Source organism: Protopterus annectens, chromosome 15.part0 (assembly GCF_019279795.1).
Source record: "Protopterus annectens isolate FY-2018-M chromosome 15.part0, PAN1.0, whole genome shotgun sequence".
Classification (NCBI taxonomy): Eukaryota; Metazoa; Chordata; order Ceratodontiformes; family Protopteridae; genus Protopterus; species Protopterus annectens.
In genome coordinates this window covers 125,385,990-125,411,467 of record NC_056749.1, presented here as the reverse complement: position 1 = coordinate 125,411,467, position 25,478 = coordinate 125,385,990, and positions in this window count along the sequence as shown.

Below are 25,478 nucleotides of genomic sequence, written 5' to 3'. Positions count from 1 at the left end.
TCCTAAAGGAACTGGATATTAGTAGGGTGCCATCATTAACATGTCTTTTCAATATTGCATGAAAGGCTGAGGCAGTCTTCCAGTGGCAGTTCCTCTGGAATGGCAAATGGGACCAATAGACCTCATATTAATACAGATGACTAGATGGCTTGTTCCACTGGCAGAGGGAACAGATTCATCAGCCTCCACGGGAATGTGCATGCCAGGATGCTAAAAAAGAAACTTCCTCCAATACACAAGCCTCTGATTCAGGAGGAGCAATAGAGAGTCCATCCTTGCCATGGAAGGGTGACTCATTTGTTTTTCATTGCACAGATATTTAAGGGATCATAAGAGCTTGCCAATAGTGTCTACATGTGTTTTGTGGACTTGTAGAAGGTATGTTACAATGTACCTTGGAATGCCTTGTGGTACAAGGTCATAAGACTACTGCTTTATTCCTATACCTGACAGGTTACAGCAGTGTCCACATTCTCAGTGTTAGTGCAACTGCATCAAAATGGAGTTAGAACTCTTCCAGGAGTGTGTTGTATCTTCCTCCTGTTTTGTGATTTTCTTTTTGACAGGATATCAAGGTGCAGCCAAGATCAGGAAAGTATCCAGTGTTGGGACAGGAGGGCTATATCTTTCTTGCTTGAAGATGGTGATGATGTATTCTTAGCCTTAAGTGACTGTGATCTCCAGCTTGTAATGCAATATAAATCAGCGTCTCTGATTCAGAAGACAAGGTTTTCTCCCAGAAAAGAGTGGATTGCTCTCTCCAGGTGAGAGTGAGGCAGTTGCCTCAAGTGGAGGATATTAACTATCTTGGAGTCCTTATTAAAAAAAAGTGAGAGTAGAGGTGACTGAGATACTGATTAATGGTCTGGTATAGATGCAGCAGAACTGCAAACATTTTAATAAACTCTGGTGATGAAGTGAGACTTGAATCCAAAAGCAAAACTATTAGTTTGTCAAGTCAGTTAATTTCCCCATCCTCAGCTACTGTCATGTGCGTTCAGTAGTGAATCAAATGATGGGATTATGGATACAAGAGGTAATAATGATATTATTTTGCAGGTAACTGCAGTACAGCCACTGCTTATTTGCGGATGAGGCAAAGTAGTCTGGACCACTACTGATGATGCCACCTTCCGCTTTCCCATGGAAGTGTACCAAGCATAAACCTGTAGAAGGAGGCAGCAGGGCAGGTCCAAAATGTTGATGGATATACATCTCACAATTACCTGGGAAGGTCTGTGGATCCCAAAGGATGAGATGGAGACTGTTGCTGGGAATAGGAAAGCCCGGAATATCCTGCTCAGCTTGCTACAACCCTCACAAGGACAAGCAATTTAAAAGTGATCATAATGATGATAATATGAAAAACCAATATTTTGTTGCACAGTAGCAGTCAAATTTCCAATCTGAAGCATTACTTTAAGTATCATAACTCTAAGTCATTGTCTAGTATACTGGTCTGCAAGTTTACCCAAAATGCTATAAAATATAATATAAAAGTGCCAGCCTGCAAACCTATCAAAACTTTTTGAAGTTTGTAACATTGTGCAAATGCTCTGCGTTTCTTCATTTGCCCAGGGTTACCTGCTTTCTAGAGTTTATAATAATATTTGAACTTTACAAAAGAGTTTAAATACTTCTGCTTTTATATCTTACAATTATGTCTATATTACTGGAGATTTTCTCTCCAGGCCTCTGTTGAAAATGGGCATGCAATCCCACTCAGACTTTCCAGGTAAATAAAGAATTCTCTGATGGACCTTCGGATGCACTGTAAATATTTTTTTTTCATGAAAGCTTATCTGAGAATTAATCTCTGTGCACAATCTCCACACTTTTTCTCGGTAATTCCAGAGTTCTGAGTTTATCTTGGACCATGTTTCCATATAGCCAATTCATATCCAAGACTATAACCTTATCCTATTATTCCTCAGCACAGGTGTAGCTAGCTGCTCCTTGTACCTAGTGTCATCCCCTGATCTGACATCTTTCCAAAACAAAAAAAAAAATATCTCTTTGGTCTTCTTAGAAAATCAAAAAAAACTCATCTTCTTCTAAAGTGTAGCAGACAGTTTTGCTACTTTTGTAGCAGACAGCTGCTACAGTTTTCTACCATGCGCAGAATGCTACAGTGCTTCACATTAGACTGCAAATGCAATTAAATGCTGGTATGTACTGAAAACTGATCAAGATCAGCCAATTACTCTCCCTAACACTTTGCACCCACGGCAACTGCCCGCTTCATCATACCCTAACTTCGCTATTGGTCCTCAGGTCACCTACATTTATTAGCAGTCCCAGACCTAGAGATGAAGTAAAGATATGCACAATTCCTTACCATAACTTTATTAATTCTTCAAGCCACATGCTCACTAATGACGTTTGACTGCACAATTCCTTACCATAAATATATTAATTCTTCAACCCACATTCTCACTAATGACATTTGACTGCACAACTCCTTACCTTAAATATATTAATTCTTCAAGCCACATGCTCACTAACGACTGTTTGGCTGCACGATTCCTTACCATAAATATATTAATTTTTCAAGCCACATGCTCGCTAATGACTGTTTGAGGGCACAATTCCTTACCTTAAATATATCAAGTCTTCAAGCCATATGCTCACTAACGACTGTTTGACTGCACAATTCCTTACCATAAATATATTAATTCTTCAAGCCAGATCCTCACTAATGACGTTTGACTGCATAACTCCTTACCTTAAATATATTAAGTTTTCAAGCCACATGCTCACTAACGACTGTTTGACTGTACAATTCCTTACCATAAATATATTAATTGTTCAAGTCTCATGCTCACTAATGACGTTTGACACAACTCCTTACCATAAATATATTAATTCTTCAAGCCATATGCTCACTAATGACATTTGACTGCACAATTCCTTACCTTAAATATATTAATTCTTCAAGTCTCATGCTCACTAATGACGTTTGACTGCACAACTCCTTACCTTAAATATATTAATTCTTCAAGCCACATGCTCACTAATGACGTTTGACTGCACAGCTCCTTACCTTAAATATATTAATTCTTCAAGCTACATTCTCACTAACGACTGTTTGACTGCACAATTCCTTACCATAAATATATTAATTCTTCAAGCCACATTCTCACTAATGACTGTTTGACCGCACAATTCCTTACCATAAATATATTAATTCTTCAAGCCACATGCTCACTAATGACGTTTGACACAACTCCTTACCATAAATATATTAATTCGTCAAGCCACATGCTCACTAACGACTGTTTGACTGCACAACTCCTTACCTTAAATATATTGTCTTCAAGCCACATGCTCACTAACGACTGTTTGACTGCACAATTCCTTACCATAAATATATTAATTCTTCAAGCCACATGCTCACCAACGACTGTTTGACTGCACAACCCCTTACCATAAATATATTATTTCTTCAAGCCTCATGCTCACTAATGACGTTTGACTGCACAATTCCTTACCTTAAATATATTAATTCTTCAAGCCACATGCTCACTAACGACGTTTGAGGGCACAATTCCTTACCTTAAATATATTAATTCTTCAAGTCACATGCTCACTAATAACGTTTGAGGGCACAATTCCTTACCTTAAATATATTAATTCTTCAAGCCACATGCTCACTAACGACGTTTGACTGCACAACTCCTTACCATAAATATATTAATTCTTCAAGCCACATGCTCACTAATGACGTTTGACTGCACAATTCCTTACCTTAAATATATTACTTCTTCAAGTCTCATGCTCACTAATGGCTGTTTGACTCTTCTTATAGACCATTGTATATCTAAGAGGTGCAAGTATCTGCCAAATTGGAGGGCAGCCTCTCTTTGAAAACTATACTCAGTATATTGTCACAGTTCTGACACCCACTTCACACAACCATACCCACCATGTCCTAGAAAAATAAATAAGCTTTCGTATGCTGAGGAACTTAAAAAGTGTCTACCTAAACCACAAAGCTGTCCTAGACAAATGTACTGTGTACAGGAAACTCAGTGTTAAACTAACAGGCAAACAACATACAAAGATAAACAACTACAAAATGGGATCAGTCAGCTGAATGGCCAAAGCCCTTAAGGCAGCAAAGCCAACACAGTACATCTGGTAATGTCTTAGTCATAAGTGACCCTACAGTCAGATAGACAGGTGTTCCACTCACCAGACTGAGAAAAGACAATGACAGTTAGCTGTCTCACAGATGCCATGGTATGCAGTGTCACAAGACCCTCCCAGTGCCTTCACCCTAAGTACATATATGATATGGTCAAGCACATGGGAATGAATGACTTGAGAGATACTTCCTCGGATCATATGAAGACATACATGACAGAGTCCTCAGAATGGGTCCCTATCAGTTGATCGAGTTTTCTGAAACTCAAACTCCATATGGTCGAGACCATATGATCGAGTTTTTGAAAATTGAAAGGAGATCTCGGTATTTACAGCAAGGATCAGGAAATTACCCTTTTCCTTACTGAAGTGCGATCTCTGAGTTTTTTTTTTTTTTTTTTTGATGTTCGAGTTTTCGGAAACTCAACCTTTTGGTCTCTTTGATATTTTTTTTTCCAGTTTCTGAAAAGTTGATCATCTGACATAGACCTCTCAGAACATACATCTGAAACTGTTGTTAAACTAGTTTTGAGCAGTATCCTACCATCACGAAGAATGATTCCACAATACAAACAAAAGGCAATAGTCTTCAATTACTGGATTAGCTATTGGTGTCATTCTACGGACAGACGATATATATCTGCACAGGAGGAGATGACAGAAAACCCTGGTTACTTTACTAGGGATAGCCTGCGCATCTGTCTTCATGGGTTCCATATATTGGCCAAGATCTTTTCCTCCACCAAAAAGGCTTTTTTTAGTTAAGGGCAGCCTCCTAATATTACTTACATAACTAATCAAAATCAAAACTAGGTAAAAGTAGTGCTGCTCAATACTAGAAGCCTAAAGAAGAAGTTACAATCTTTACAGGCATTCTTAACTCTTCAAAATATAGATATCTGCACAGGTAATGAAACATGGATGTTATGTAGCCCAATCTCACCTACATTCTTACCCGTGGGTTCAGAGCCGAATGTCGGCTCCGACTCGATCATACTTTTTAGCTCAAAGTCTTTCTATTGGCTAAGCTAAGATGGTATCCCATGCTGCACTGCTCTCTAACCCCAGATCTCGTTTGCCGCTCGTGTAGCTCAGACGTGGTCTCGCTCTTGGCTGTGGCTAAGTACCCTTTTCTTCTTATATCAGAGAAGTTTTTTGCAAAAAAAAAGCTATTTTAATAGCTATTGTGTGTGTTCTTGACTGTATTGTGGAAAAGTTGTGTTTTCTTTTATAGCGTATTCTGTAGTATCCCACTAGCTGTTCCAAAGGGGTAGGCCCATTTCAGTTAGAGGACCTAGTCTGTCCCTTTGCTTTCCATGTGTGCTAAATCCTTCCCTTGGACTAAAACCATTTAAATTAGAGGAATTAGTCCTCCCCCCTTGTATTTGTGTCTAAGGATCATTTGAGTTAGAGGTCTTTGTGGTGTTCTGTTTGTTGTTTGGCTTGTTCCCGCACTTGTGGCTGTTTGACTGTTGGTCTTATTTGAGTTAGTTACTTGCTGTTTGTGGTAACTATGTCCAAAGATACTAAGGAGTATAAGCCCTCGGGCTTCAAGAAGTGCTCCAAGTGCAGTTATAAGATGTCCATCACTGATGGACACTGTTTGTATGTACTGTCTGGGAGTGATTCATCTCCAGGAATCATGTAGTTTTTGTCATGCCTTTAGCCCGTGTGTTCTTCAGGAAAGGAAGAACAAATTGATTTTGAAGGGACTTCTGAAACCCTCCTTCGAGGAGGGTCTGGAAAGTGCTTCCAGCTGTAAGGCAAAATCTTCCAAGGCAAAAAAGCGATCCCCGGCTCAATCAGTATCCTCAGAGCCGCCAGAAAAAATAGCAAAATCTTCATCGACATCCTCGGCTCCATTGTCCTCTGGGCTGCAGGAAGTGTCAGGGGTTATGGAACCTGCTTCGGCTCCAATTTTCTTGGAGCCTGTTCGGAGCCGGTCACATAGCATTCGGCCGGTATCTCCTCCTTGCAGGTCTCCTTCAGAGAGGAGATCTCGATCTCTTTCCCTATCCTCCAAATCTTCCAGGACCTTATCGGATGTGGACGTCAACAAAGAGTGGTGCAGAGACTTCTTCAATCACCAGTACTGGCTAAATTGTTCTTGGCTCCAACCCAGTCGACTCCGGAGTCAGTCCCTCAACCTACATCGATACTTCCTCCTCCGAACACATCTCAGCTTTCGGAGCCGATAGCCCCTCCTGGCTTATCGGTTCCGTCAGCTCCGACCCTGTCAGCACTGTCCACAGGGTTCAGGACTCAGGATTCATTGGTCGGACCCGAGGGAGAGGCTTTGGGACACCGCTTGGCTCCTAGTCTCCCTCTCGGTGCTTTAGCGCGGGGAAGCCTGACTTCTGTCTCGGCTTCGGAGGCTGGTCATTCTTCAGATCCAGGAGGACCAGCCTTCGAGGCCATGCGTAGCGCTCTGGCCAGGTCATTAATGGCATCATACGGGTCGGTCACTCTGTCCCCTACACCACCAGTGCAGGTCTCTGATCACCATCTATCTCTGGACAGCGGAGCCCCAAGGCCTCAGGGTACCCCCACGAGTGGTCCCCATATTTCTGAGGATCCCTCAGAGTTTTTTCCTGAGGAGCCACCCAGAAAGAAAACGTGCAAGAGGAAGCACATAGATTCCCAGGATAAGTCTCTCACGTTAGACACCAACCTCGAGGAATCGGAGGGGTCCCCTAAGTCATCCTCTGAGGATGTTTCTTTCTCTGACATCCTAGAGATTTTGAAGCAATGTGGTGGCTGGCCATCCAAAGCCCCCTCCGAAGAGGAGTCGGTCTTCCTGAAGGCCTTTGGTGCTCAGCCCTCCGCCTCCTGGGTATCTCCACCCTTCGACGAGCTTCTGGATTTGGTTTGTCGAAGGGTGTGGGAAACCCCTGACTCTGTAGAACCAGTCCCCAGGAGACCCAATAAATTTTTGTCTGCCCCTCCTGATAAGGAATTTCTTTCCAAGGGAGTCCCTTTGGATGCCATTGTGGTGGCAGCTGCCACCCAGAAGGAATTAGCTGAGACTTCTTCCACCGTCCATCCCCCTAACAAGGAATCTAGGATTATGGACCGGTACGGGAAGCATACATTTTTTCTTCACCGACCTTTACCTTGCAGTCACTGAATTACTTATCACACTTTACAAGGCTCCAGAGAGATCTCCTAAAGGAGCTTGGAGATACTCTCATGGGTAACGTTTCTGAGGCGGTGGCCCAGAAGGTCAACGCTCAGATGTCTACCCTCAGTTCTATTGCAAACTCCTCCATGAGGCTGATCTCCTACGCAGCCAAGGGAGCGAGTAGGGCAGCAAGTTCAGGAGTTGCTCTTAGGAGGCAGGCCTGGATGCGCCTTTGTCATTTCGCGGAGACCTTCTAGTCTTCATTCACTGACACCCCCTTTGATGGTTCCTCTTTGTTCGGAACCAAGGTGAAAGCCACTCTCACTAGGTACGAGCAAGAGGGAAAAACTCTGCCTGCCATAGGAGTCCATTTTTCCCTTCCCTCTAGGCCTTATCCCAAGGCCCAGAGGGATGGAAAATGTGGTTCAAGAAATCACAGAGGTTTTTTCCCAGTGCACAAGGTGAGTCCCCCTCCAGAGGCAGGGGAGGTGGTTATTCAGGAAGCCACCACCCTAGGGGCAGAGAAGGCCCTCACAACTTGGGAGACCGCGATTCCTTTCGTGGTTCTCCCTACCACCGCTCCTGATGGGAGGACCGACTGTGCGTTTCCGGAGCCAGTCGGGGGTCGAATCTCATTATACCCGGAGGCCTGGCAAGATATCACCCAGGACCAATGGGTTCTACGAATAATTTCCAGAGGATATGTCATTCCCTTCTCATCAAATCCCCCTCCAATCAAGAAAATCCTGGATGTTCCACCCAGTCAAAGGGATTATGCAGCTTCAGAAGTTTCAAAGCTGCTGGAAAAAGAAGCCATCCAACATGTCCCCTCAGACCAGATCGGATTAGGGACTTACTCCAGATTCATTTTGGTGCCGAAAAGGACAGGGGACCTGAGACCCATTTTGGATCTCAGCCGATTGAACACCCATGTGCAAAAGTCCAAGTTCCGAATGGTCACGTTGCAGCCTATTCTCCCATTGTTGGGAAAAGAAGTGTGGATGTGCTCCATCGACCTCAAGGATGCGTACTACCACATAAAGATGGACAGGGCATCCAGAAGTCACCTACGCTTCCGGCTGGGAGCCAGTCACTTTCAGTTTCGAGCCCTGCCCTTTGGTCTCACCACAGCCCCCAGGGTGTTTACCAAATGCATGGCAGTAGTGACTGCTCACGTGAGACATCAGGGATTCCAAGTGTTTCCATACCTGGATGACTGGCTCCTTACTGCCACCACCAGGCATCTACTACTTCAGACCAGAGATGCTACTATCAACCTATGTCAACAGTTGGGCATCACCTTGAACTGGGAAAAATCTGCCTTGTTACCCTCGCAGCATGTCACTTTTATAGGCACCAAATTAGACACAGTCCTCATGTGGGCATTTCTACCACAGGAAAGAATCAGAGTCCTACAACAACAGGTTTACGCCTTGCTCCCTCTGAGAAGAGTGAAGGCAAGATGGGTCCTCCAATTGTTGGGGACAATGGCTGCTATGATTATGTTAGTCCCACTGGCAAGGTTACATATGAGGCTCCTTCAGTGGCTACTCTTTGCCCAGTGGTCTCTTCAACGTCTTCCACTTTCTCACCCTATTCTACTCACAGACAGGTGCAAACAGGATCTCAGTTGGTGGCTTCACACCGACAACCTCAATGCGGGAAAGCCCTTCGTTCCTTCGACCCCGGTTGCCACGGTGACCACGGATGCCTCCCAGATGGGGTGGGGGGGCATTATCTAGGCAGGACAGTCCAAGGCACGTGGCAAGAGCACAAGATGCATCTGCATATCAATGTCCTGGAGATGAGAGCAGTGCTACTAGCGTTGCAAGCACTTCAGAGTTTTCTTCCTCTCGGGACTATTGTAATCCACTCAGACAATATGTCAGTGGTGTGGTATCTGAACAAACAGGGAGGAACCAAGTCATATCCCCTTTGCAGAGAGGCAATGCTAGTGTGGCAGTGGGCAGTGTCTTCCCAACGTTTTCTAGTAGCAATGCACATTCCGGGGAAGTCCAATGTGATCTCAGACAGGCTAAGCAGAGCTATTCTGATGCCTCACGAGTGGTTCCTGAACTGTCAAGTTGCGGAGCAGATCTTAAACAGGTGGGGTCAGCCTTGCTGCAACCTTTTTGCTAGCCCCCTCAATGCGAAATGCAGCAGTTACTTCACTCTTATTCCCCCTCAGGGGGAGTCACCCAGGGACACTCTAGTCCACGATTGGCCCTCCGGTCTACTATATGCCTTCCCTCCGGTTCCCTTGCTGTCAAAGGTTATTCAGAAAATGCAATCCTTGGGAAGCAAAATGATTCTGATTGCCCCACACTGCCTCGTCAAATTTGGTTCCCCTTTCTCCATCGCTATCTCATGGACGCTCCTTGGATTCTGGACCCACAACCAGACTTACTGACTCACATGACAGGGCAGTTCCATCCCTCTCTTCGGACCCTCCGGTTGACAGCCTGGCTACTCCACTTCTGTCATTAGTTAGGCTTCACCAATTTTCGCTGGAGGTGGTTCATATTCTATTTTCCTCTCATAAGCCTTCGACCAGGAAGATTTATTACAGCAAATGGAAGAGGTTTTCAATCTGGGCACATGCCAAAAAGATTGACCCTTACACAGCTCCAATTTTGTCTGTTTTGGAGTTCCTGTCTATAATTTTTAACCAGGGTTCAGCGGCTGCAACCATTAAAGTCCAGTTGGCGACGATTTCTACCTTTCATGTCGCAGTCGAACCTAGCCTAATGGCACATAGACTCTGTAAGGCTTTCCTGAAGGGTACTTTGTTGCTTCGTCCTCCGGTCTTGGAACCTGTTATGCCTTGGGACTTAAACTTTGTTCTACAGGGTCTTACTTCACCCCCCTTTGAGCTTGCAGCCACTTGTGAATTAAAATTCTTAACATAGAAGACTGTCTTTTTAGTAGCCATCACGTCAGCCAGATGCGTTTGGGAGCTTCAAGCTTTATCAATCAAACCCCCTTATTTGATTTTTCTTAAGGACAGGATTTCTCTCAGACCGAATCCCTCCTTTCTTCCCAAAGTAGTGTCAGTTAGTAACCTTAACCAATCTATTGAATTGCCAGTGTTTTTTCCTCAGTTCTCAAACAAGGCAGAATTCAAATTTCATCAATCGGATGTGCACAGACAATTACGTTTTTATTTGCACAGAACGAAAGACCTCAGAAAATCTGATTAGTTGTTTGTTTCATTTTCGGAAAACAGAATTGGGTCTCCTGTTTCCAAAGTCACATTGTCCAGGTAGATTTCCAGTTGTATTTCTTTCGTTTATACTTCAGGGGGAAGAGATTTACCGTTCCGGGTGAAGGCTCACTTTACTCGGTCTGTATCTACATCTACAGCTTTTCAGGCCAGATTGTCTATGGATGATATTTGTGCTGCGGCTACTTAGGCATCTCCTCACACCTTTGTTACTCATTACAAGTTAGATGTGGTATCTAGGGGCAGGTCTTCCTTTGGTTCCACAGTGCTCAGGAGTATTTTCCACTGAGCCTCCCAGGATGGGGACGCTGTCCCACAGATAAAAATGTAGGCAAGATTGGACTACAAAACATCAAGAAGTTATGTACGCACCATAATGTTCGATGTATGTAGTCCATCTCGCCTCACATTCTTACTTACCCCCCCTCCTTCCCCCGTCCTGGAGGATCTGGAGGTTAGGCCTGGTTTCAGAGTTCCCTTCATTCTTGGTTTGTTTTTCCTTTCCTTAGGTGTTGTTATGCATGGAGAATGAGTGCTGTTGCTCGCAGCAAACTAAATCTGGGGATAGAGAGCAGTGCAGCATGGGATACAATCTTAGTCCAGCCAATAGAAAGACTTTGAGCTAAAATGTATGGCCGAGTCGGAGCCAACATTCGGCTCCGAACCCACGGGTAAGAATGTGAGGCGAGATGGACTACATACACGAACGTTATGGTGAGTACATAACTTCTTGTTTCTGAACAGTGCACAGTTTTAATACCTAACACGGAAAATAACCATATTAGTGTGTGTGCACACAGTGCATGGAAGGGGACGTCTCAATTCTTTGGAAACCATGTCACCTCCAGACTCTTCAGCCAGAACAATTTACTTTGAACTTCTCCATATCCTTTTCACAGTAAATATAACTCCATACTGTATCATTATAGCCAACTACAGTACCCCCTCCATGTCAGCTGCTACCATGAGACATATCTAAACAAACTGACATCCTACCTATTAAGCCTAACACTGTATTACTGGGTGACTTCAACTGTCCCTCTATTAACTGGGAAACCTACACACCTCAAATAAATACACACAAAAATTCCTGAACTTCATTAATGCCCACTCCCTAGACCAACTGGTTTAAGTCTCAATTAGGAGTTCAAAAATACTGGAACTGATTCTCACTAATATTGCCAAGCTATGCTTAACAGATACAGTTACCAAATCACTGGTCAAATCTGACCACTCTTCAGTAACACTCACTGTAAATGTAAAACATGGAGTAACACAAAACACTGTCTTTAGAGACTACATTAAGGCAAATCTAACACAGCTAACTACTGCCATGATGAAATATAAGTGCCCACCTCGCGTTGATGACCACATCTTGCATGTTTACACATTTATGGAAAATTGCTATGCCCATCTCAAAGCATGCATTGTGGTATCTGTCCCTATAAGACACACATACAATGCCAAATTCAGGAATAAACCCCACTGTTGGAACCCTAGAATAAACAAACTATACAATAACAAGAAGGAGCTTACTGCCTGATAAAGCAAAATTAATATCCCAACATCTGCACTTGATCTTAGCCAAAAGGTCTCGAGATTAACTCAGAAAAGATCAACAAACAAATTATGAAATATAATCAAATCCTCCAAAAGTAACTATGAATTGAGAATTGCTACCTCTGAGGACAACCACAAAGCCTTCTTCAAAGATGACAGAAACTTAGAGGTAATATCCAGAAATGCTCAGAGCTAATACAGAACATCACTAACTCATCCCCTGAGGACACAGCTACCATATTAAAGAACAAATTCAGCTATAATTTTACTCCCTTAACTTGTTAATATACCCACAACTCCCCCTCTGAACACCACAGAGCAGGTCCAGAATGCTCTCTCCAAAGCCAAAAACACTTGCTCCATGGTTCCTGATAATACACCAAGCTCCAGGCTACATTCGGGTCAGCACCAGATACTGTCCAGAAGATTTACTATTAAGCACATTCATCCTCAGCCTCTCCACCAGATACAGGCCAGAGGAATGGAGAACCACAACAGTTATCCTGCTCCATAAAAGGGGGGGATCCAGGAAACTACAGCCATATATGCAAAGCAATGGAATGCATCATTATGGATCTTATTAAAAAGGACATAGTCAGTCTGTAAGCCCTGAACCCAAGCCAGTTTGGGTTTGACAAAAGTAAATCCTACCTCCTGAACCTGGTGGGCTTCTTTGAACATGCCACTGATGAATTAGACCTGGGGAAATTGGTTCACACAGCCTACCTGGACCTGGCCAAGGCCTTTCGTACCATCCCACATTCCAGCATTATTGACAAGCTACTCTAACTATAAGAAAACCTCAGTGTTACCTAGTGGATAGCAAACTGGCTAACCAACAGAACCCAATCTATTAGTGTGGGAGGCGCAATCTCTTCAAAAAGAGTAGTTGCCACTATTGTTCCTCAGGGATCACTCCTAGGACCACTTTTGTTTGGTATTTACTTCTCTGATGTAAAAACGAAACAGTTACCCAATGGGTAGGTCATTTGTAAAATGTGGAAGGAAACACGAAACAGAGTACAAATCCAACAGCTTCTTTAATCTGGCTCCACACACTAAGCACTTTCACCATACAAATGGCATCTTCAGAGTGAGTAGTAACCACAAAACAACTCATTAAATACATATGTCCATTAATCAATCAAGCATAAATTAATACAATCACACTTTTCTTAAAGCAAAACACACCATACATCGTATTCAACCTAAATATAAATATAACCTTAGATTCTTAGAGTATAAGTGGCAAGTGATTTTAGATGCAACAACATCACCTGGTTTAAATGAACATATATCTGTAGGACCAGTATTGAGATTAAGAGCTGTAAAAACTAAAATTTAAATATGCAATCTATGTTCATTTTTCACAACAAATATTTTATAACAAACAATTATTTTTAATTTTTAGTAAAAGTTTTTATATCACAGACATTAGGTTTATAGGTTTATTTGTTCAGGGGACAGGGTTATATTTAGGTTGAATACGATGTATGAAGTGTGTTTTGTTTTAAGAAAAGTGTGATTGTATTAATTTATGCATGACTGATTAATGGACATGTGTATTTAATGAGTTGTTTTGTGGTTACTACTCACTCTGAAGATGCCAATTTATGCATGACTGATTAATGGACATGTGTATTTAATGAGTTGTTTTGTGGTTACTACTCACTCTGAAGATGCCATTTGTATGGTGAAAGCGCTTAGTGTGTGTATTTTGATTTTTCTTTTTCATCTTCAGAGCACATTCTTTTGTCTCACTAATGTTTTTCTTTACTACTGTGCTCACTCTTTGTCTTTACAGTGACTAGTACATCATCTAGGCCTACCACCACTTTCAAATCTTTAACAGATTCCCCCCAACTCTTTGGAAAATTGAATGTGCAGAGCTCACTCTAAATGGTAACCTGTTAGACACACCCAAATGTCAGTGCATAATTATGGTTACATATTTCCTAGAATCATCAATCACATGCTAAATCATTTTCCAGGAACATAGTTCTACCAGTCACCATGCCCACTCACCACCTTTACATTCGTTTCATGGAAAAGTTTATTTTACTCCATATCCGGGACTACATTTTACTATAATATGATTATTTTTATACATAAAATATAAACCACTCTCTCAGGGCTGCTACAATTATGACAAACTAAAACAAAGTAGGAAGACACAGCACTGAGAACCAACTGGTACGAATGCAACTTTTAATTCCTTTTCCTTATTTCAAAACAATAAAATGCAGATACAACTATAAAAAATACACATGACATAAAAGCTTTCATCCACTCATCATCTGATGAAGTTAATTATTTCCACTGATCATCTGATGAAGTTCATTATTTGAATGGACGAAAGCACTTATGTCATGTGTATTTTTTATGGTTGCATCTGAGTTTTATTGTTCTCAAGTAAGGAAAAGGAATTAAAAAACAAGTAATCTCCATGGTATCCCCAAAGTCTCAAACAACCCACTAAAAAAGTATAGTGGGTCCAAAAAGAAAATAATGTAAGAAACGTGTGTGTGTGTGGGGGGGGGGGGAGATTTTCAATTCATTTATATCTAGTTAATCACTGTATATTAATAAGATGAGATATTGGTAGTAGAAGTAGCAAACTTAAACTCGTCCTAAGTCAAAAACTAAAAAATATAATTTGAAATAGTATACAGAATTACTAAGTATTCAAAAGTAATCCAAGCACGGTAGACAGTCTATTTCCAGTCGAAAATCCTTTATTAAGCACACAGACATGCGATCCAAGTAAAACAAAAATAACAGAATAATACTTTCATCACAAACTTTCTAACTATATATACTTTTATCAGGTATGAGAGTGGTTTATTGTGCTGTAAAACACAGTGTATTGGTATACATGTTAACAAATTCACATCCCTTCGCTCATCAGTGTGACATTTGAGGTGGTCCTGCCCTACTTAGTAGCTGTCATAATAATATAACCCTTATGAACTTTAAATAAAATTAATAATGATGTGGTACCTCTTATTAACCAAATTATTAGGTCTGTGATTTTATCCAAGATAATATACTACATTGTTGGAAATATATAAACCTTAGACCATTTGGCAATCTAAAAATATATATAAATATATATATTTTGCATGCAAAAAATCCATTGTGCAAACCATATTCTATTTCCATAACCTGTTGTTAACAAAGATCGCTTTCGCCCTTCTAGACTTCTTCAGGTCTGTGTACAAGAACTCTAAAAAAACTATCTACAAAAATATTATTGTATAATTATCTAGTATTATTATTAAACATCATTTCAAATAAAGTAGAAAAAAGAATAAGAAAAAAATTTGTGATGATAGAAATAAAATATACACTTCTATTAAAATTATTTACCATGGTATTTAAAACCAACTAGAAGAATAAAATAAAATTAGTCATGTAAACAATGTGGCAATTTTTTAAGTTTCGGTACACTTTTATGTGAACAGTAGTAGTCCAGGCTTCCTGAAAGAGTTCAGCTTTAATTGCCACAAGTTCACGTTTTTCCAGCATATTCAGGATGTCTCCTTCAAGATCACCCATGTCTATGCAATCCAGTATCTGGAACTTAAAACCTGTTTGTCTTTTATGCAGAGCAAGGTGTTTGGCTAGTGCATTACTTTTACATCCAGAGCAGATTTCTGTCAGATGACATGAAATCCTACACAAGTTTATTTACAGTCTTGCCCACATAAAATGCATCACATTCATTGTAGTGTGCCCTGTAAATTACTTTTGTAGTGTTACAGGCACCCCCTGCACTAGTCTTAATGATTTTCTTTAAATAAGGGCAATAGAAACTATCACCTTGCTGTACAAAATGTACTCAACAAAACTTCAAATGTTCCTGGCCTTCCTGTAAATAATGGGTGGGGATTCACCTCAGATGTTAATTAGATAAGTGTTTCCTGTGACAATGGCCCAGTTACTGTGATAATCCAAAGTGACTGTCAGGATGCAGCTATTTTTGCATTTGTTATTCCCTGTGGGATTTCTTAACATTCTCCTACTGGGGAGGTTGAAAAGGAATTAAAAGTTATGTTCGTACCAGCTTGTTCTCAGTGTCGTGTTTTCCTTCATTGTTTTAGTAAAATATAAACCAGACAACTCCAAAAATGGACCAGAGAAATATTTCATTTCTAAAATCAGTCAAAAATATAAAAATAGGTTAAGTCAATGCTTCTGTTTCTCATTACGGCATTAAAACTTCTTCGAAGCTAACGAATTTAAAGCAGCAGGATGCTTAAATCAAACACAAATACATGCTAAAAGTACCAACAAAGAAAAATGTATCTACGGACAGAAGATCATAAATATTTGTTAATGTACAAAACTCACAATGAATGACCTGTATAATGTTTAGTAAAAGTGAATAAAACTAGTCAGAGTAAATAAGTATGTTATAGTGCAGCAAACTTTCCTGAAATAACGCATTCATGTCTATAGTATGCTTGTATGTACTTCCATTTAGCACTCATAGCTCCTTATAGGTTTGGGACATTTTTTGGGGGGAGGGTGACGTAGATCATTGTGTGTATTGTACCTAGTAAAAGTTACTGAGAATCTGCCATTTTGTAGTGGACGGCCACGGTGGTGCAGCGGTTAGCACTGCTGCCTCACAGCAAGAGGTTCTCCGATTCGATCCTCAGATGGGGTGTCTTCTGTGCGAAGTCTGCATGTCCTCCCTGTGGTCGCATGGGTTTCCTCCCACATCCCAAACACATGCTGTAGGTGGATTGGACACTCTAAATTGGCCCTAGGTGTGAGTGTGTGCATGTGTGTGCCTTCTGTGGAAGGTTGGGCTGGCAACTCAACACAGTAAAACTCCACTGCTAATCATGAGCGGACAGGTGATCCGCTGTGGCGACCCCTAACCAGAAAAAGTTGAAAGAAGAAGAAGCCAGAGTGAATGCAGGCATGAATGGAGATGCACATGTGAGTGTGTTTAAAGTAATGAGTCACTCAGTTAGTTTAAATATATGTTCCAGTTACAGCTCCTGTTGTGTTTATGTACAATAAACAACTTGAACCCATCACAGCGCCTCAACATCTCATTTGAATACACAAGACAAGCAACATGGTGTCAGAATGGGATCCGAAGCTGCTTCAACTCGCAAACCATGAGACACGAAGTTAGAAGTGGAGGAATATACAGGAACAAACAAACAGGTCAATGGTTATTCAAAGGTACTTAATCTCATTTAAATTATTTTTCAGTCACCAAATGTGTGGCAAAGCATTCAAAATGTTAGAAATAATTACAGAGCTAAACAAAATGTTTGAAATTACGACATACTGATAAAAGTATTCAAAATAAATACAAACATTTTCAAAATAATTTCTGAAGCATTAAAACGTATGAAAAGGCTAAAATGACTGAATTTTTTTGCAGTGTACTACTTTTTCGCATCAACTGAAACTTTACGAAGTGTCAGAGAGATTGTTGTGCATTTGAGCATAATTGCAAGGTCTATGCTTATATTTATTTGTTGTTATGGCAGAGGGATTTCGCAGACCTGGACCACTGGTGTTTGATAATATTGCTGAGAACTGTCGAGTGTTTGAGCAAGAATATCACAGGCTGCATTTTCTAATAAAGACGCACATACAAAGACATTCATACTTCTTAATTTAGCCATCTCAGAAGCCATTGAGTGGGAATGTTCATTTGTGTATGCACCTGCCGTCTATGCGGGGAGGGGGAGAACCATCATATTGTGATACAGGCTGAAACACGGGAAGACCCTAAGTGCTTAAAATGTAAATTTAGAGAAATGTATAACCCTCAAATGAATATTTCAATGGAAAGGCACATGTTTTACACAATAAATCAAACACCTGGTGAAACTATAGCAGCATATATTACTGATTTGAGAAATGAGGCAAAAACTTGCAGATTTTGTGATCTGAGAGATGAGTTGATAAAAGACAGGCTTGTGTGTGGCGTTGATGCAGTGAGAAAGATTTTGCTTAGAGATAGTGATTTAACATTGGGCAAAGCCATTGAGATCTGTCAAATATATAGCTTACAAAAAAGCACACAGAAGTGCTTACAAATGAGAAAAATGTGCATGCAGTGTCTGCCAGTTTGAATGGTGACAGTGTACAACATAAAGCTAAAATGAAAAAGAAATACAAACAGAATGGGACCGCAACACCCAACCTCACTGCTAACTGTTGCAATTGTGGAGGCTGCCATAACGAGAGAAGTGCTTAGCTTTTGGTCAGGAATGTCACAAATGTAAAAAGTGGAATCATTTCAAAAGGCTTTACAAGTCTAAAGTGGCACATACTTTTATTAAAAGAGAGAGTTTGAAGAAGCAAGTAGATCAGATAGAGAACTGTGAGCAAACTTTCTATGTTGATGATATCTCTGTGATTAATGAAATAGTTAACACAGTAGATTATCAGTTGGTAGCAAAGAGTGAAATATTCTGTACTGTTCAGATTAATGGGAAACCTGTAGAGCTTAAAGTAGATACTGTATCCAAGTACAATGTTATATTAGCACAAATGTTTGCTAAAGTAAAAGCTGGTGAGAAACTTGATTCAGAAGTGTGTGTAAAACTAGTTGCTTATGGTGGTGAGGGCTTTCAAACTGATGGCGCAGTTGTTCTCACATGCAGTCATTGTTAGCCCTCAAAGATAGTTTGAGAATGGGACTGATTTCATTTAATAAAGAGGTCAACCATATAAGTCTGAACAACAATAATAGTTTTACACAGAATATTTTTAATGAATATGCCGATATTTTCACAGACGAGCATGGCAAATTTCCAGGCCCATATTCCATGAAGTTAAACCATGAAGTAAGCCCAGTTGTCAGACCAGCAAAAAGGTTCCAGTAGCAATGCAGAGCAAAGAAAAAGCAGAGCTTGACAAAATAGTGAATTTAGGTGTAATAACTCCAGTAAAAGAACCAACTAAATGGATATCCTCCATGGTCGTAGCTGATAAAATCAAATCAACAAAGATAAGAGAAACTTTTACCTAAAACCACAAAATAACCAAAAATCTAACCCCCCCCAAAATTCTGGAATTCTATTAACAAAATCCTATAGTCTGGAACCCCCTCCACACCCTCTCCCTCTCCTAACTCATCTCCCATTGATGCATCCACACTTCTAAATTCCTTCTTCATTGACTCAATTCAGAAACTCATTAAAACAGATACATGCCCCTCCCCCTCTCCATCCACCCAGTCAGCAACCTTCTCTCTTCAACCTGTGGGTCTATATCATAACATCGAAGTGTCAAAACTTTGAATGTTACAACATCGAACCCAAAACCACGAAAGCTGAAAAACCTCAAAGACTGAGAATAGCGATTTATTTTTTCCCTGGGAAAAAAAAGTTGTTGTCCAGTACAAAACGCAAAACACACGAACACTACAAACTATTTCTAATGTGGGGGGCTTCATCCCCCCACACCCCCCAACATGGGGGGCTGTGCCCCCCCCCACTTAAATATACCAACTCTGAGATTGCACCACAGTGGAGGAAATAGCGAAGCCACGGAAACATCCCACCAAATTCTTTTCTGGGAAATAATTTGATGTTCTGTAGCTTCAATATTTTCAGTCTTTGATCTTTCAAGTTCGAGGCTTTGGTATGCAAACTTTTCAGCGTTTGATTTTTAGATATACACCCCAACCTGTCCCTACTGCCTATATCAAATCTCTCCTAAGCAAACTTAAAAGTTGCTCCCTTCTGCTGATAACTTACCTCCTCTGTTCCTTATACTAGCTTCAAAATCCATTGCTTATACCATCTCCATACTCATAAACAGATCTATCAAAGAAAACATTGTTCCTGACATCTGAAAAAGTTCTATGTTATACCCTTACACAAAGGAGGTAATTCAAATGACCCCTCCAAATTTCCAGCCCATAGCCATTCTGTCTCCACTATCTAAGATCCTAGAGATGTGCATCAATAAACAGCTCCTCAATCATCTTCTACAAGAAAATCTCATAACCCTTACCCAACATGGTTTTCGTACATTTCACAGTACATTCACTGCACTAATAACTTTCACTCAGGGTATCTCTAATGCCAGAGACAACAATATATTAATCTCCTGTCTATTCCTTGACCTCTCAATGGCCTTTGATACCGTCTCCCACAACCTTCTTCTGTCTAAACTTTCTAACCTTAATCTATCAAAACTCTACTCTATGCTGGTTTGCAAGCTACCTCTCAAGCAGACTTTAGTCTGTTAAATGGCTCTCTGCATTCTCCCCCTTCCTTCCCATTCACACCAGAGTTCCCCAAGACTCCATTCTTGGACCCTACTGTTCAACATTTTCGCTAACAACTTACACACGTTCTGTCCACACTCTTACTTAATTTAGTATACTGATGACGCTACAATTATTTCCTACTCTGACAATTTCTCTAACCTCTTCACCCTCACTTAAGAATCTCTTCACTCTGTAGAAAAATGCACAACTTCCAACCAGCTCCTTTTTAACCCTAAAAAAAACAAACTTCTCCTCTTCTTCCCAAAATGTCTACAACACCTAAAAGATACCTTCACCATCTCTTTCCTCAACAACACAACTATCAGGGTAGAAAACTACACTAAATTACTAGGAGTCATAATAGATGAACAATTAAAATTCGATCTACATATACAACACTGCATTAAAAAACATCAAAAACTAGGCCTCTTCTATAGACACAAAAAATTCCTCACAAATTAATCTAAATTCACTCTTTCATTGGCCTATCTCCTATCCACTCCTTTATACACCCCCCAGTTCTCACAAACTTACAAGCTAGTCTACTGAATAAGCTGGAACTCACCTAGAATAAAATCACTCAGTTTGCATCAAATAAATCCTATCGCTCACACCATTGCCTATCCCTAAAAAACCTTCAGTGGCCTTAATTACAACAATTCCTCCTTCTGCCTCAACTACACCTAGCTCACAGTATCCTTAAACAACCAAATTTGTGTCCTGCTCTAGCTACACTTCTCTCCCTCTACACTCCTACACGGACTCTCCACAGCTCTGATCAACACAACCTTAAGGTATAAGCCCAATAAAAACACTAGCACACTTCTCTATAATCACTCAGTAGCCAAAGCCTTGAATAAACTGCCCCTACTTGTTAGACTGATTCCTGAAACTTATTGTTTCAAAAAAAAAAAAAAACACTAAGAGACACCATATTAAACGCCTGGGCCTGCTCATGTACTGACCCAACCTAATCTACCTCTCCTTGCTTCCTCTCTACTCCGTACCTGATTTTCTTTTTAGACCCTCAACCTATTTCCACAAAATAGGTCATATGACTCTCTTCTTAGATTCTGATTGTTGTTTCTTTTGGATTTTTCCCAGTTAGGGGTCGCCACAGTGGAACTCCGGTCCGCTAATGATTGGCAGTTGATTTTTACGTACCGAGTTGCCAGCCCTGACGCACAACCTTCAACGAAGGTACGCCCATTCACGCATGTCTCCATGCAGAAGACGCTCTAGCTGAGAATCAAACCGGACAGGATCTTACTGTGAGGTGACAACACTACCGCAGCACCACCACCGCTTGTCATATTCTATGTTAATCTTGTTGTCATTACTTCAAGCTATTTGCAATCATGTGATGTTGCTGTATGGAATGCAACTATTTACTCTTATGTTTTATATGAATCTTCAAAATATTTAATGATCCCTACATTTTGCTATAAATGTATAAAGCATTGTGTAGTGATGTGTATAAATATTAATTGTCCTGTGACTTATGGTATTCCTCTGTCTATATCATGCATGTATAATTATGGAGCTTTTCTCCTCGGGTCTCTGCTGAAAAGGGGCATCTGCCCAGTTAATCTCACCCAGTCAACAAATGTCAAAATAAAAAAATAAATAAGAAAAGCTCAGATGATGTTCAAATATGTATTGATCCGAGAGATTTAAAAAAAAAATGCTTAAAGATCCTCATCATCCAATGCGCACAGCAGAAGTAGCTGCTCTCATGCCAAATTTTTTTCGGGCTTAGATATGCAAAGTTCCTTTCGGCAAATTTCGCTGGATCACCAATCTTCATTGTTAACCACCTTTAGTACACCATTTGATATATACAGATTCATGAGAATGCCATTTGGGATACATTCTACCAGTGAAGTATTTCAATGTGCGATGTAACACATTTTTTCAGGTTATCCATGTGCTGTCGTAGTAGATGACATTATTGTTGGGGGCAATGGCAAAGTCAAACATGATAGAAACCTTAAGAAAGTTGTGGACAGTGCACATGAAGTAAATCTTAAATGGAATCCTCAGAAATGTAAATTCAAACTGAAAGAAGTTACTTATGTGGGTCACTTGTTTACCAGTTCTGGCATACAACCAGATCCATCTAAGCAAACAGCAATTTTTGAGATGTTAGTTCCAGAAAATGTTGCATCTTTACAACGTTTTCTTGGTATAGTCAACTATTTAGGAAAGTTCATCCCAGACTTGAGTGAGCTTTCAGCACCATTACGTGAGATGACACGCATAAATGTAAACTGTTCCTGGTTGGAACACCATCAAAAAGCATTTGACATTCTGAAACAGAAAATTGGCAGTCCACCCACACTGAGATATTATGTTGTTTACAAACCTGTAACACTTTTGTGTGATTCTTCAAAGTATGGTCTTGGTGCAGTACATCTTCAAGAAGGCATACCAGTAGCCTATGCATCGAGAGCTTTAACCCAAACTGAAATGCAGTATACACAAATTGAAAAAGAGCTTTTGGCCGTAGTGTTCACATGTTCAAAGTTCAATGATTATATTTATGGCAAACCTGCTCAAATAGAGACTGATTACCAACCCCTAATGACAATTCTGAAAAAGCCAATTTGTTTGTGTCTTTCGGCTTTTCCCAGTTAGGGGTCGCCACAGCAGAACTCCGGTCCGCTAATGATTGGTAGTGGATTTTTACGTACCGGGTTACCAGCCCTGACGCAAAACCTTCAACGAAGGCACGCCCCATTCATGTATGCCTCCACACAGAAGACACTCTAGCTGAGAATCAAACGGGACGTCTTGCTATGAGGCGATGACGCTACCGCAGCACCACCACTGCAGTAATTCTGAAAAAGCCAATACATGCTTGCAATGCATGATGTTAAAACTGCAAAAGTGTAATTTCAATATTGTCTATACAAAAGGCAAATTTCTATACCTTGCTGATCTTTTGTCAAGAGCAAACAACAGAACATCTTGATAATGAGAAAGCAGACTTTGAAGTCATGAAAGTCAAAACTTTTTCCTCATCACGTCTTAAACTCAGAAATCACACAGCTTCAGACCCAATTCTCCAGAAGCCGAACCATTTTATCAGTCAAGGTTGGCCAGCACGACAAACTAAGTTACCGCTTGACATACAAAAATATTTTCCTTACAGAGATGAGCTCATCATGGAAGATGGAATCATCATGAACGGTCCTAAAGTGGTAATTCCTACAACATTACAACAGGAATTTATCAAAATTTTGCATCATGGTCACCTGGGTACTGATTCAACCAAACCAAGGGAAAGATGCATAGTATTTTGGCATTCTATGTCAAAAGATATAGTGAAGGAAACTCTTGCATTTTCCATTTGCAATAATATTAAATCGCACCAGCAAAAAGAACCACTTCTGCTAAACCAGATTCCTGAACTACCATGGTCGATGGTTGTTACTGATATTTTCATATGGAATGGTCAACATTACTTAGTGTTAGTAGACTTTTATTTGAATTGGTTCGAAACTGACATTCTTCCTAACGTAACATCCAGCACTGACATTGCAAAATTGAGGAGACATTTTTCTGTTCATGGTAGTCCACACAATGTCATATTTAACAATGGTGCACAGTTTACAAGCCAGTAGTTCAAACATTTTGAGCAATCTTGGGACTCTGTCCATGTTACTAGTAGTCCTGAGTATCCACATTCCGATGGATTAGCTAACTGTGTAGCTCAAAGTGAGAAATATTTGTTGGAGAAATCCAACAGAGATGGTACCAATGTCTTTCTTAACCTACTTAATCTCAGAAACATTCTCCGGGATAATTTGCTTGGTTCACCTGCTCAGAGATTAATATCTAGACAGACTTGAACTACTCTTCTGATCAGTAAACAATTATTGATACCAAATGCAAAAAAACAACAGAATGGTCAAGACTCAACTTCTGAAAACATGCCAGTCACAAAAGTTGTACTATCATAAATCCAGCAAACCTCTTAGACTATTAAGACGAAGAGAGATTGTAAGAATTTGGACATCTAAAGGATATGACCGAGTGGAAACTGTCAAGGATATTTGTGAAGAACCAAAATCTTACATCATACAATCTGATGGAATGGATTTCAGGAGGAACTGAAGACACATATTGCCAGTCTCCAAACCAGCGACACATCAGATTGCCTGTGCCAGAGACTCTCATTTCTCAGAGCGACTCTACACTTGTTCAAATTACAGAAGACAGTGTACTTTCTTTGAGTAATCCTGATGTAATCCCCAAAGTTCCAACTGTAAAGGTATCCCCAGAGACTGTCCCTGTTGCTAAACCCAGTCAAAGTTTTTATGTGACCAAATCAGGTAGAATTTCCAGACTCTTTTCAAAATACATAGCAACATGAACTTGAATACATTTGTTGTTAAATGTCGATGTGATGTCTAGCTAGTAAAATATTTTGTTCTTCGATTGCATGTCAAACAAATCAAAGAGGGAGGATGCAGATCATTGTGGTTTTTGAACCTAGTGAGCCACTGTAGCTAGATAGCATGTACATATAAGTTACTGAGCACATGCAAGATCAGTACCATTTTATATAGTCAGCCAGAGTGAATGTAGGCATGAATGGAGATACACATGCTAGTGTGTTTGAAGTAATGAGTCAGTCAGTTAGCTTAAATATATGTTCCAGTTACAACTCCTGATGTGTTTATGTACAATAAACAACTTGAACCCATCACAGTGCCTCAGCGTCTCATTTGAATACATGAGACAAGCGACAGGTGGCTTCCTTAATTAAGTTTGTTATCAATAAATAATGGGCAACATATAAAATGCCATGGCATAGTAACAAAATTATATTAATATTATTCATATAGGGAAGTCTTGTGTTAGAGATATTAATCACTGTCACTTATTCATAATTTCATATTTACATTTGTATTTTCATAATTGAGAGATACTTGTTGATGATGGAATGGTATGTACTGTCATGTAAGAAACATATATTACCTCTGTGCATTTACTGTACCCTGTACTAAATTACTAGTTGTTTGCAAGTAAGTATAAAAATATGCAATATTTATATACCACAATTAATGTTTTCAAATCTAAATGATTTCCAAACTATTTCATATTGTCAGGTGAAACTTTAGATGACCTTGAAGAAAATTGTTATTGATATCTGTAATGTTAGT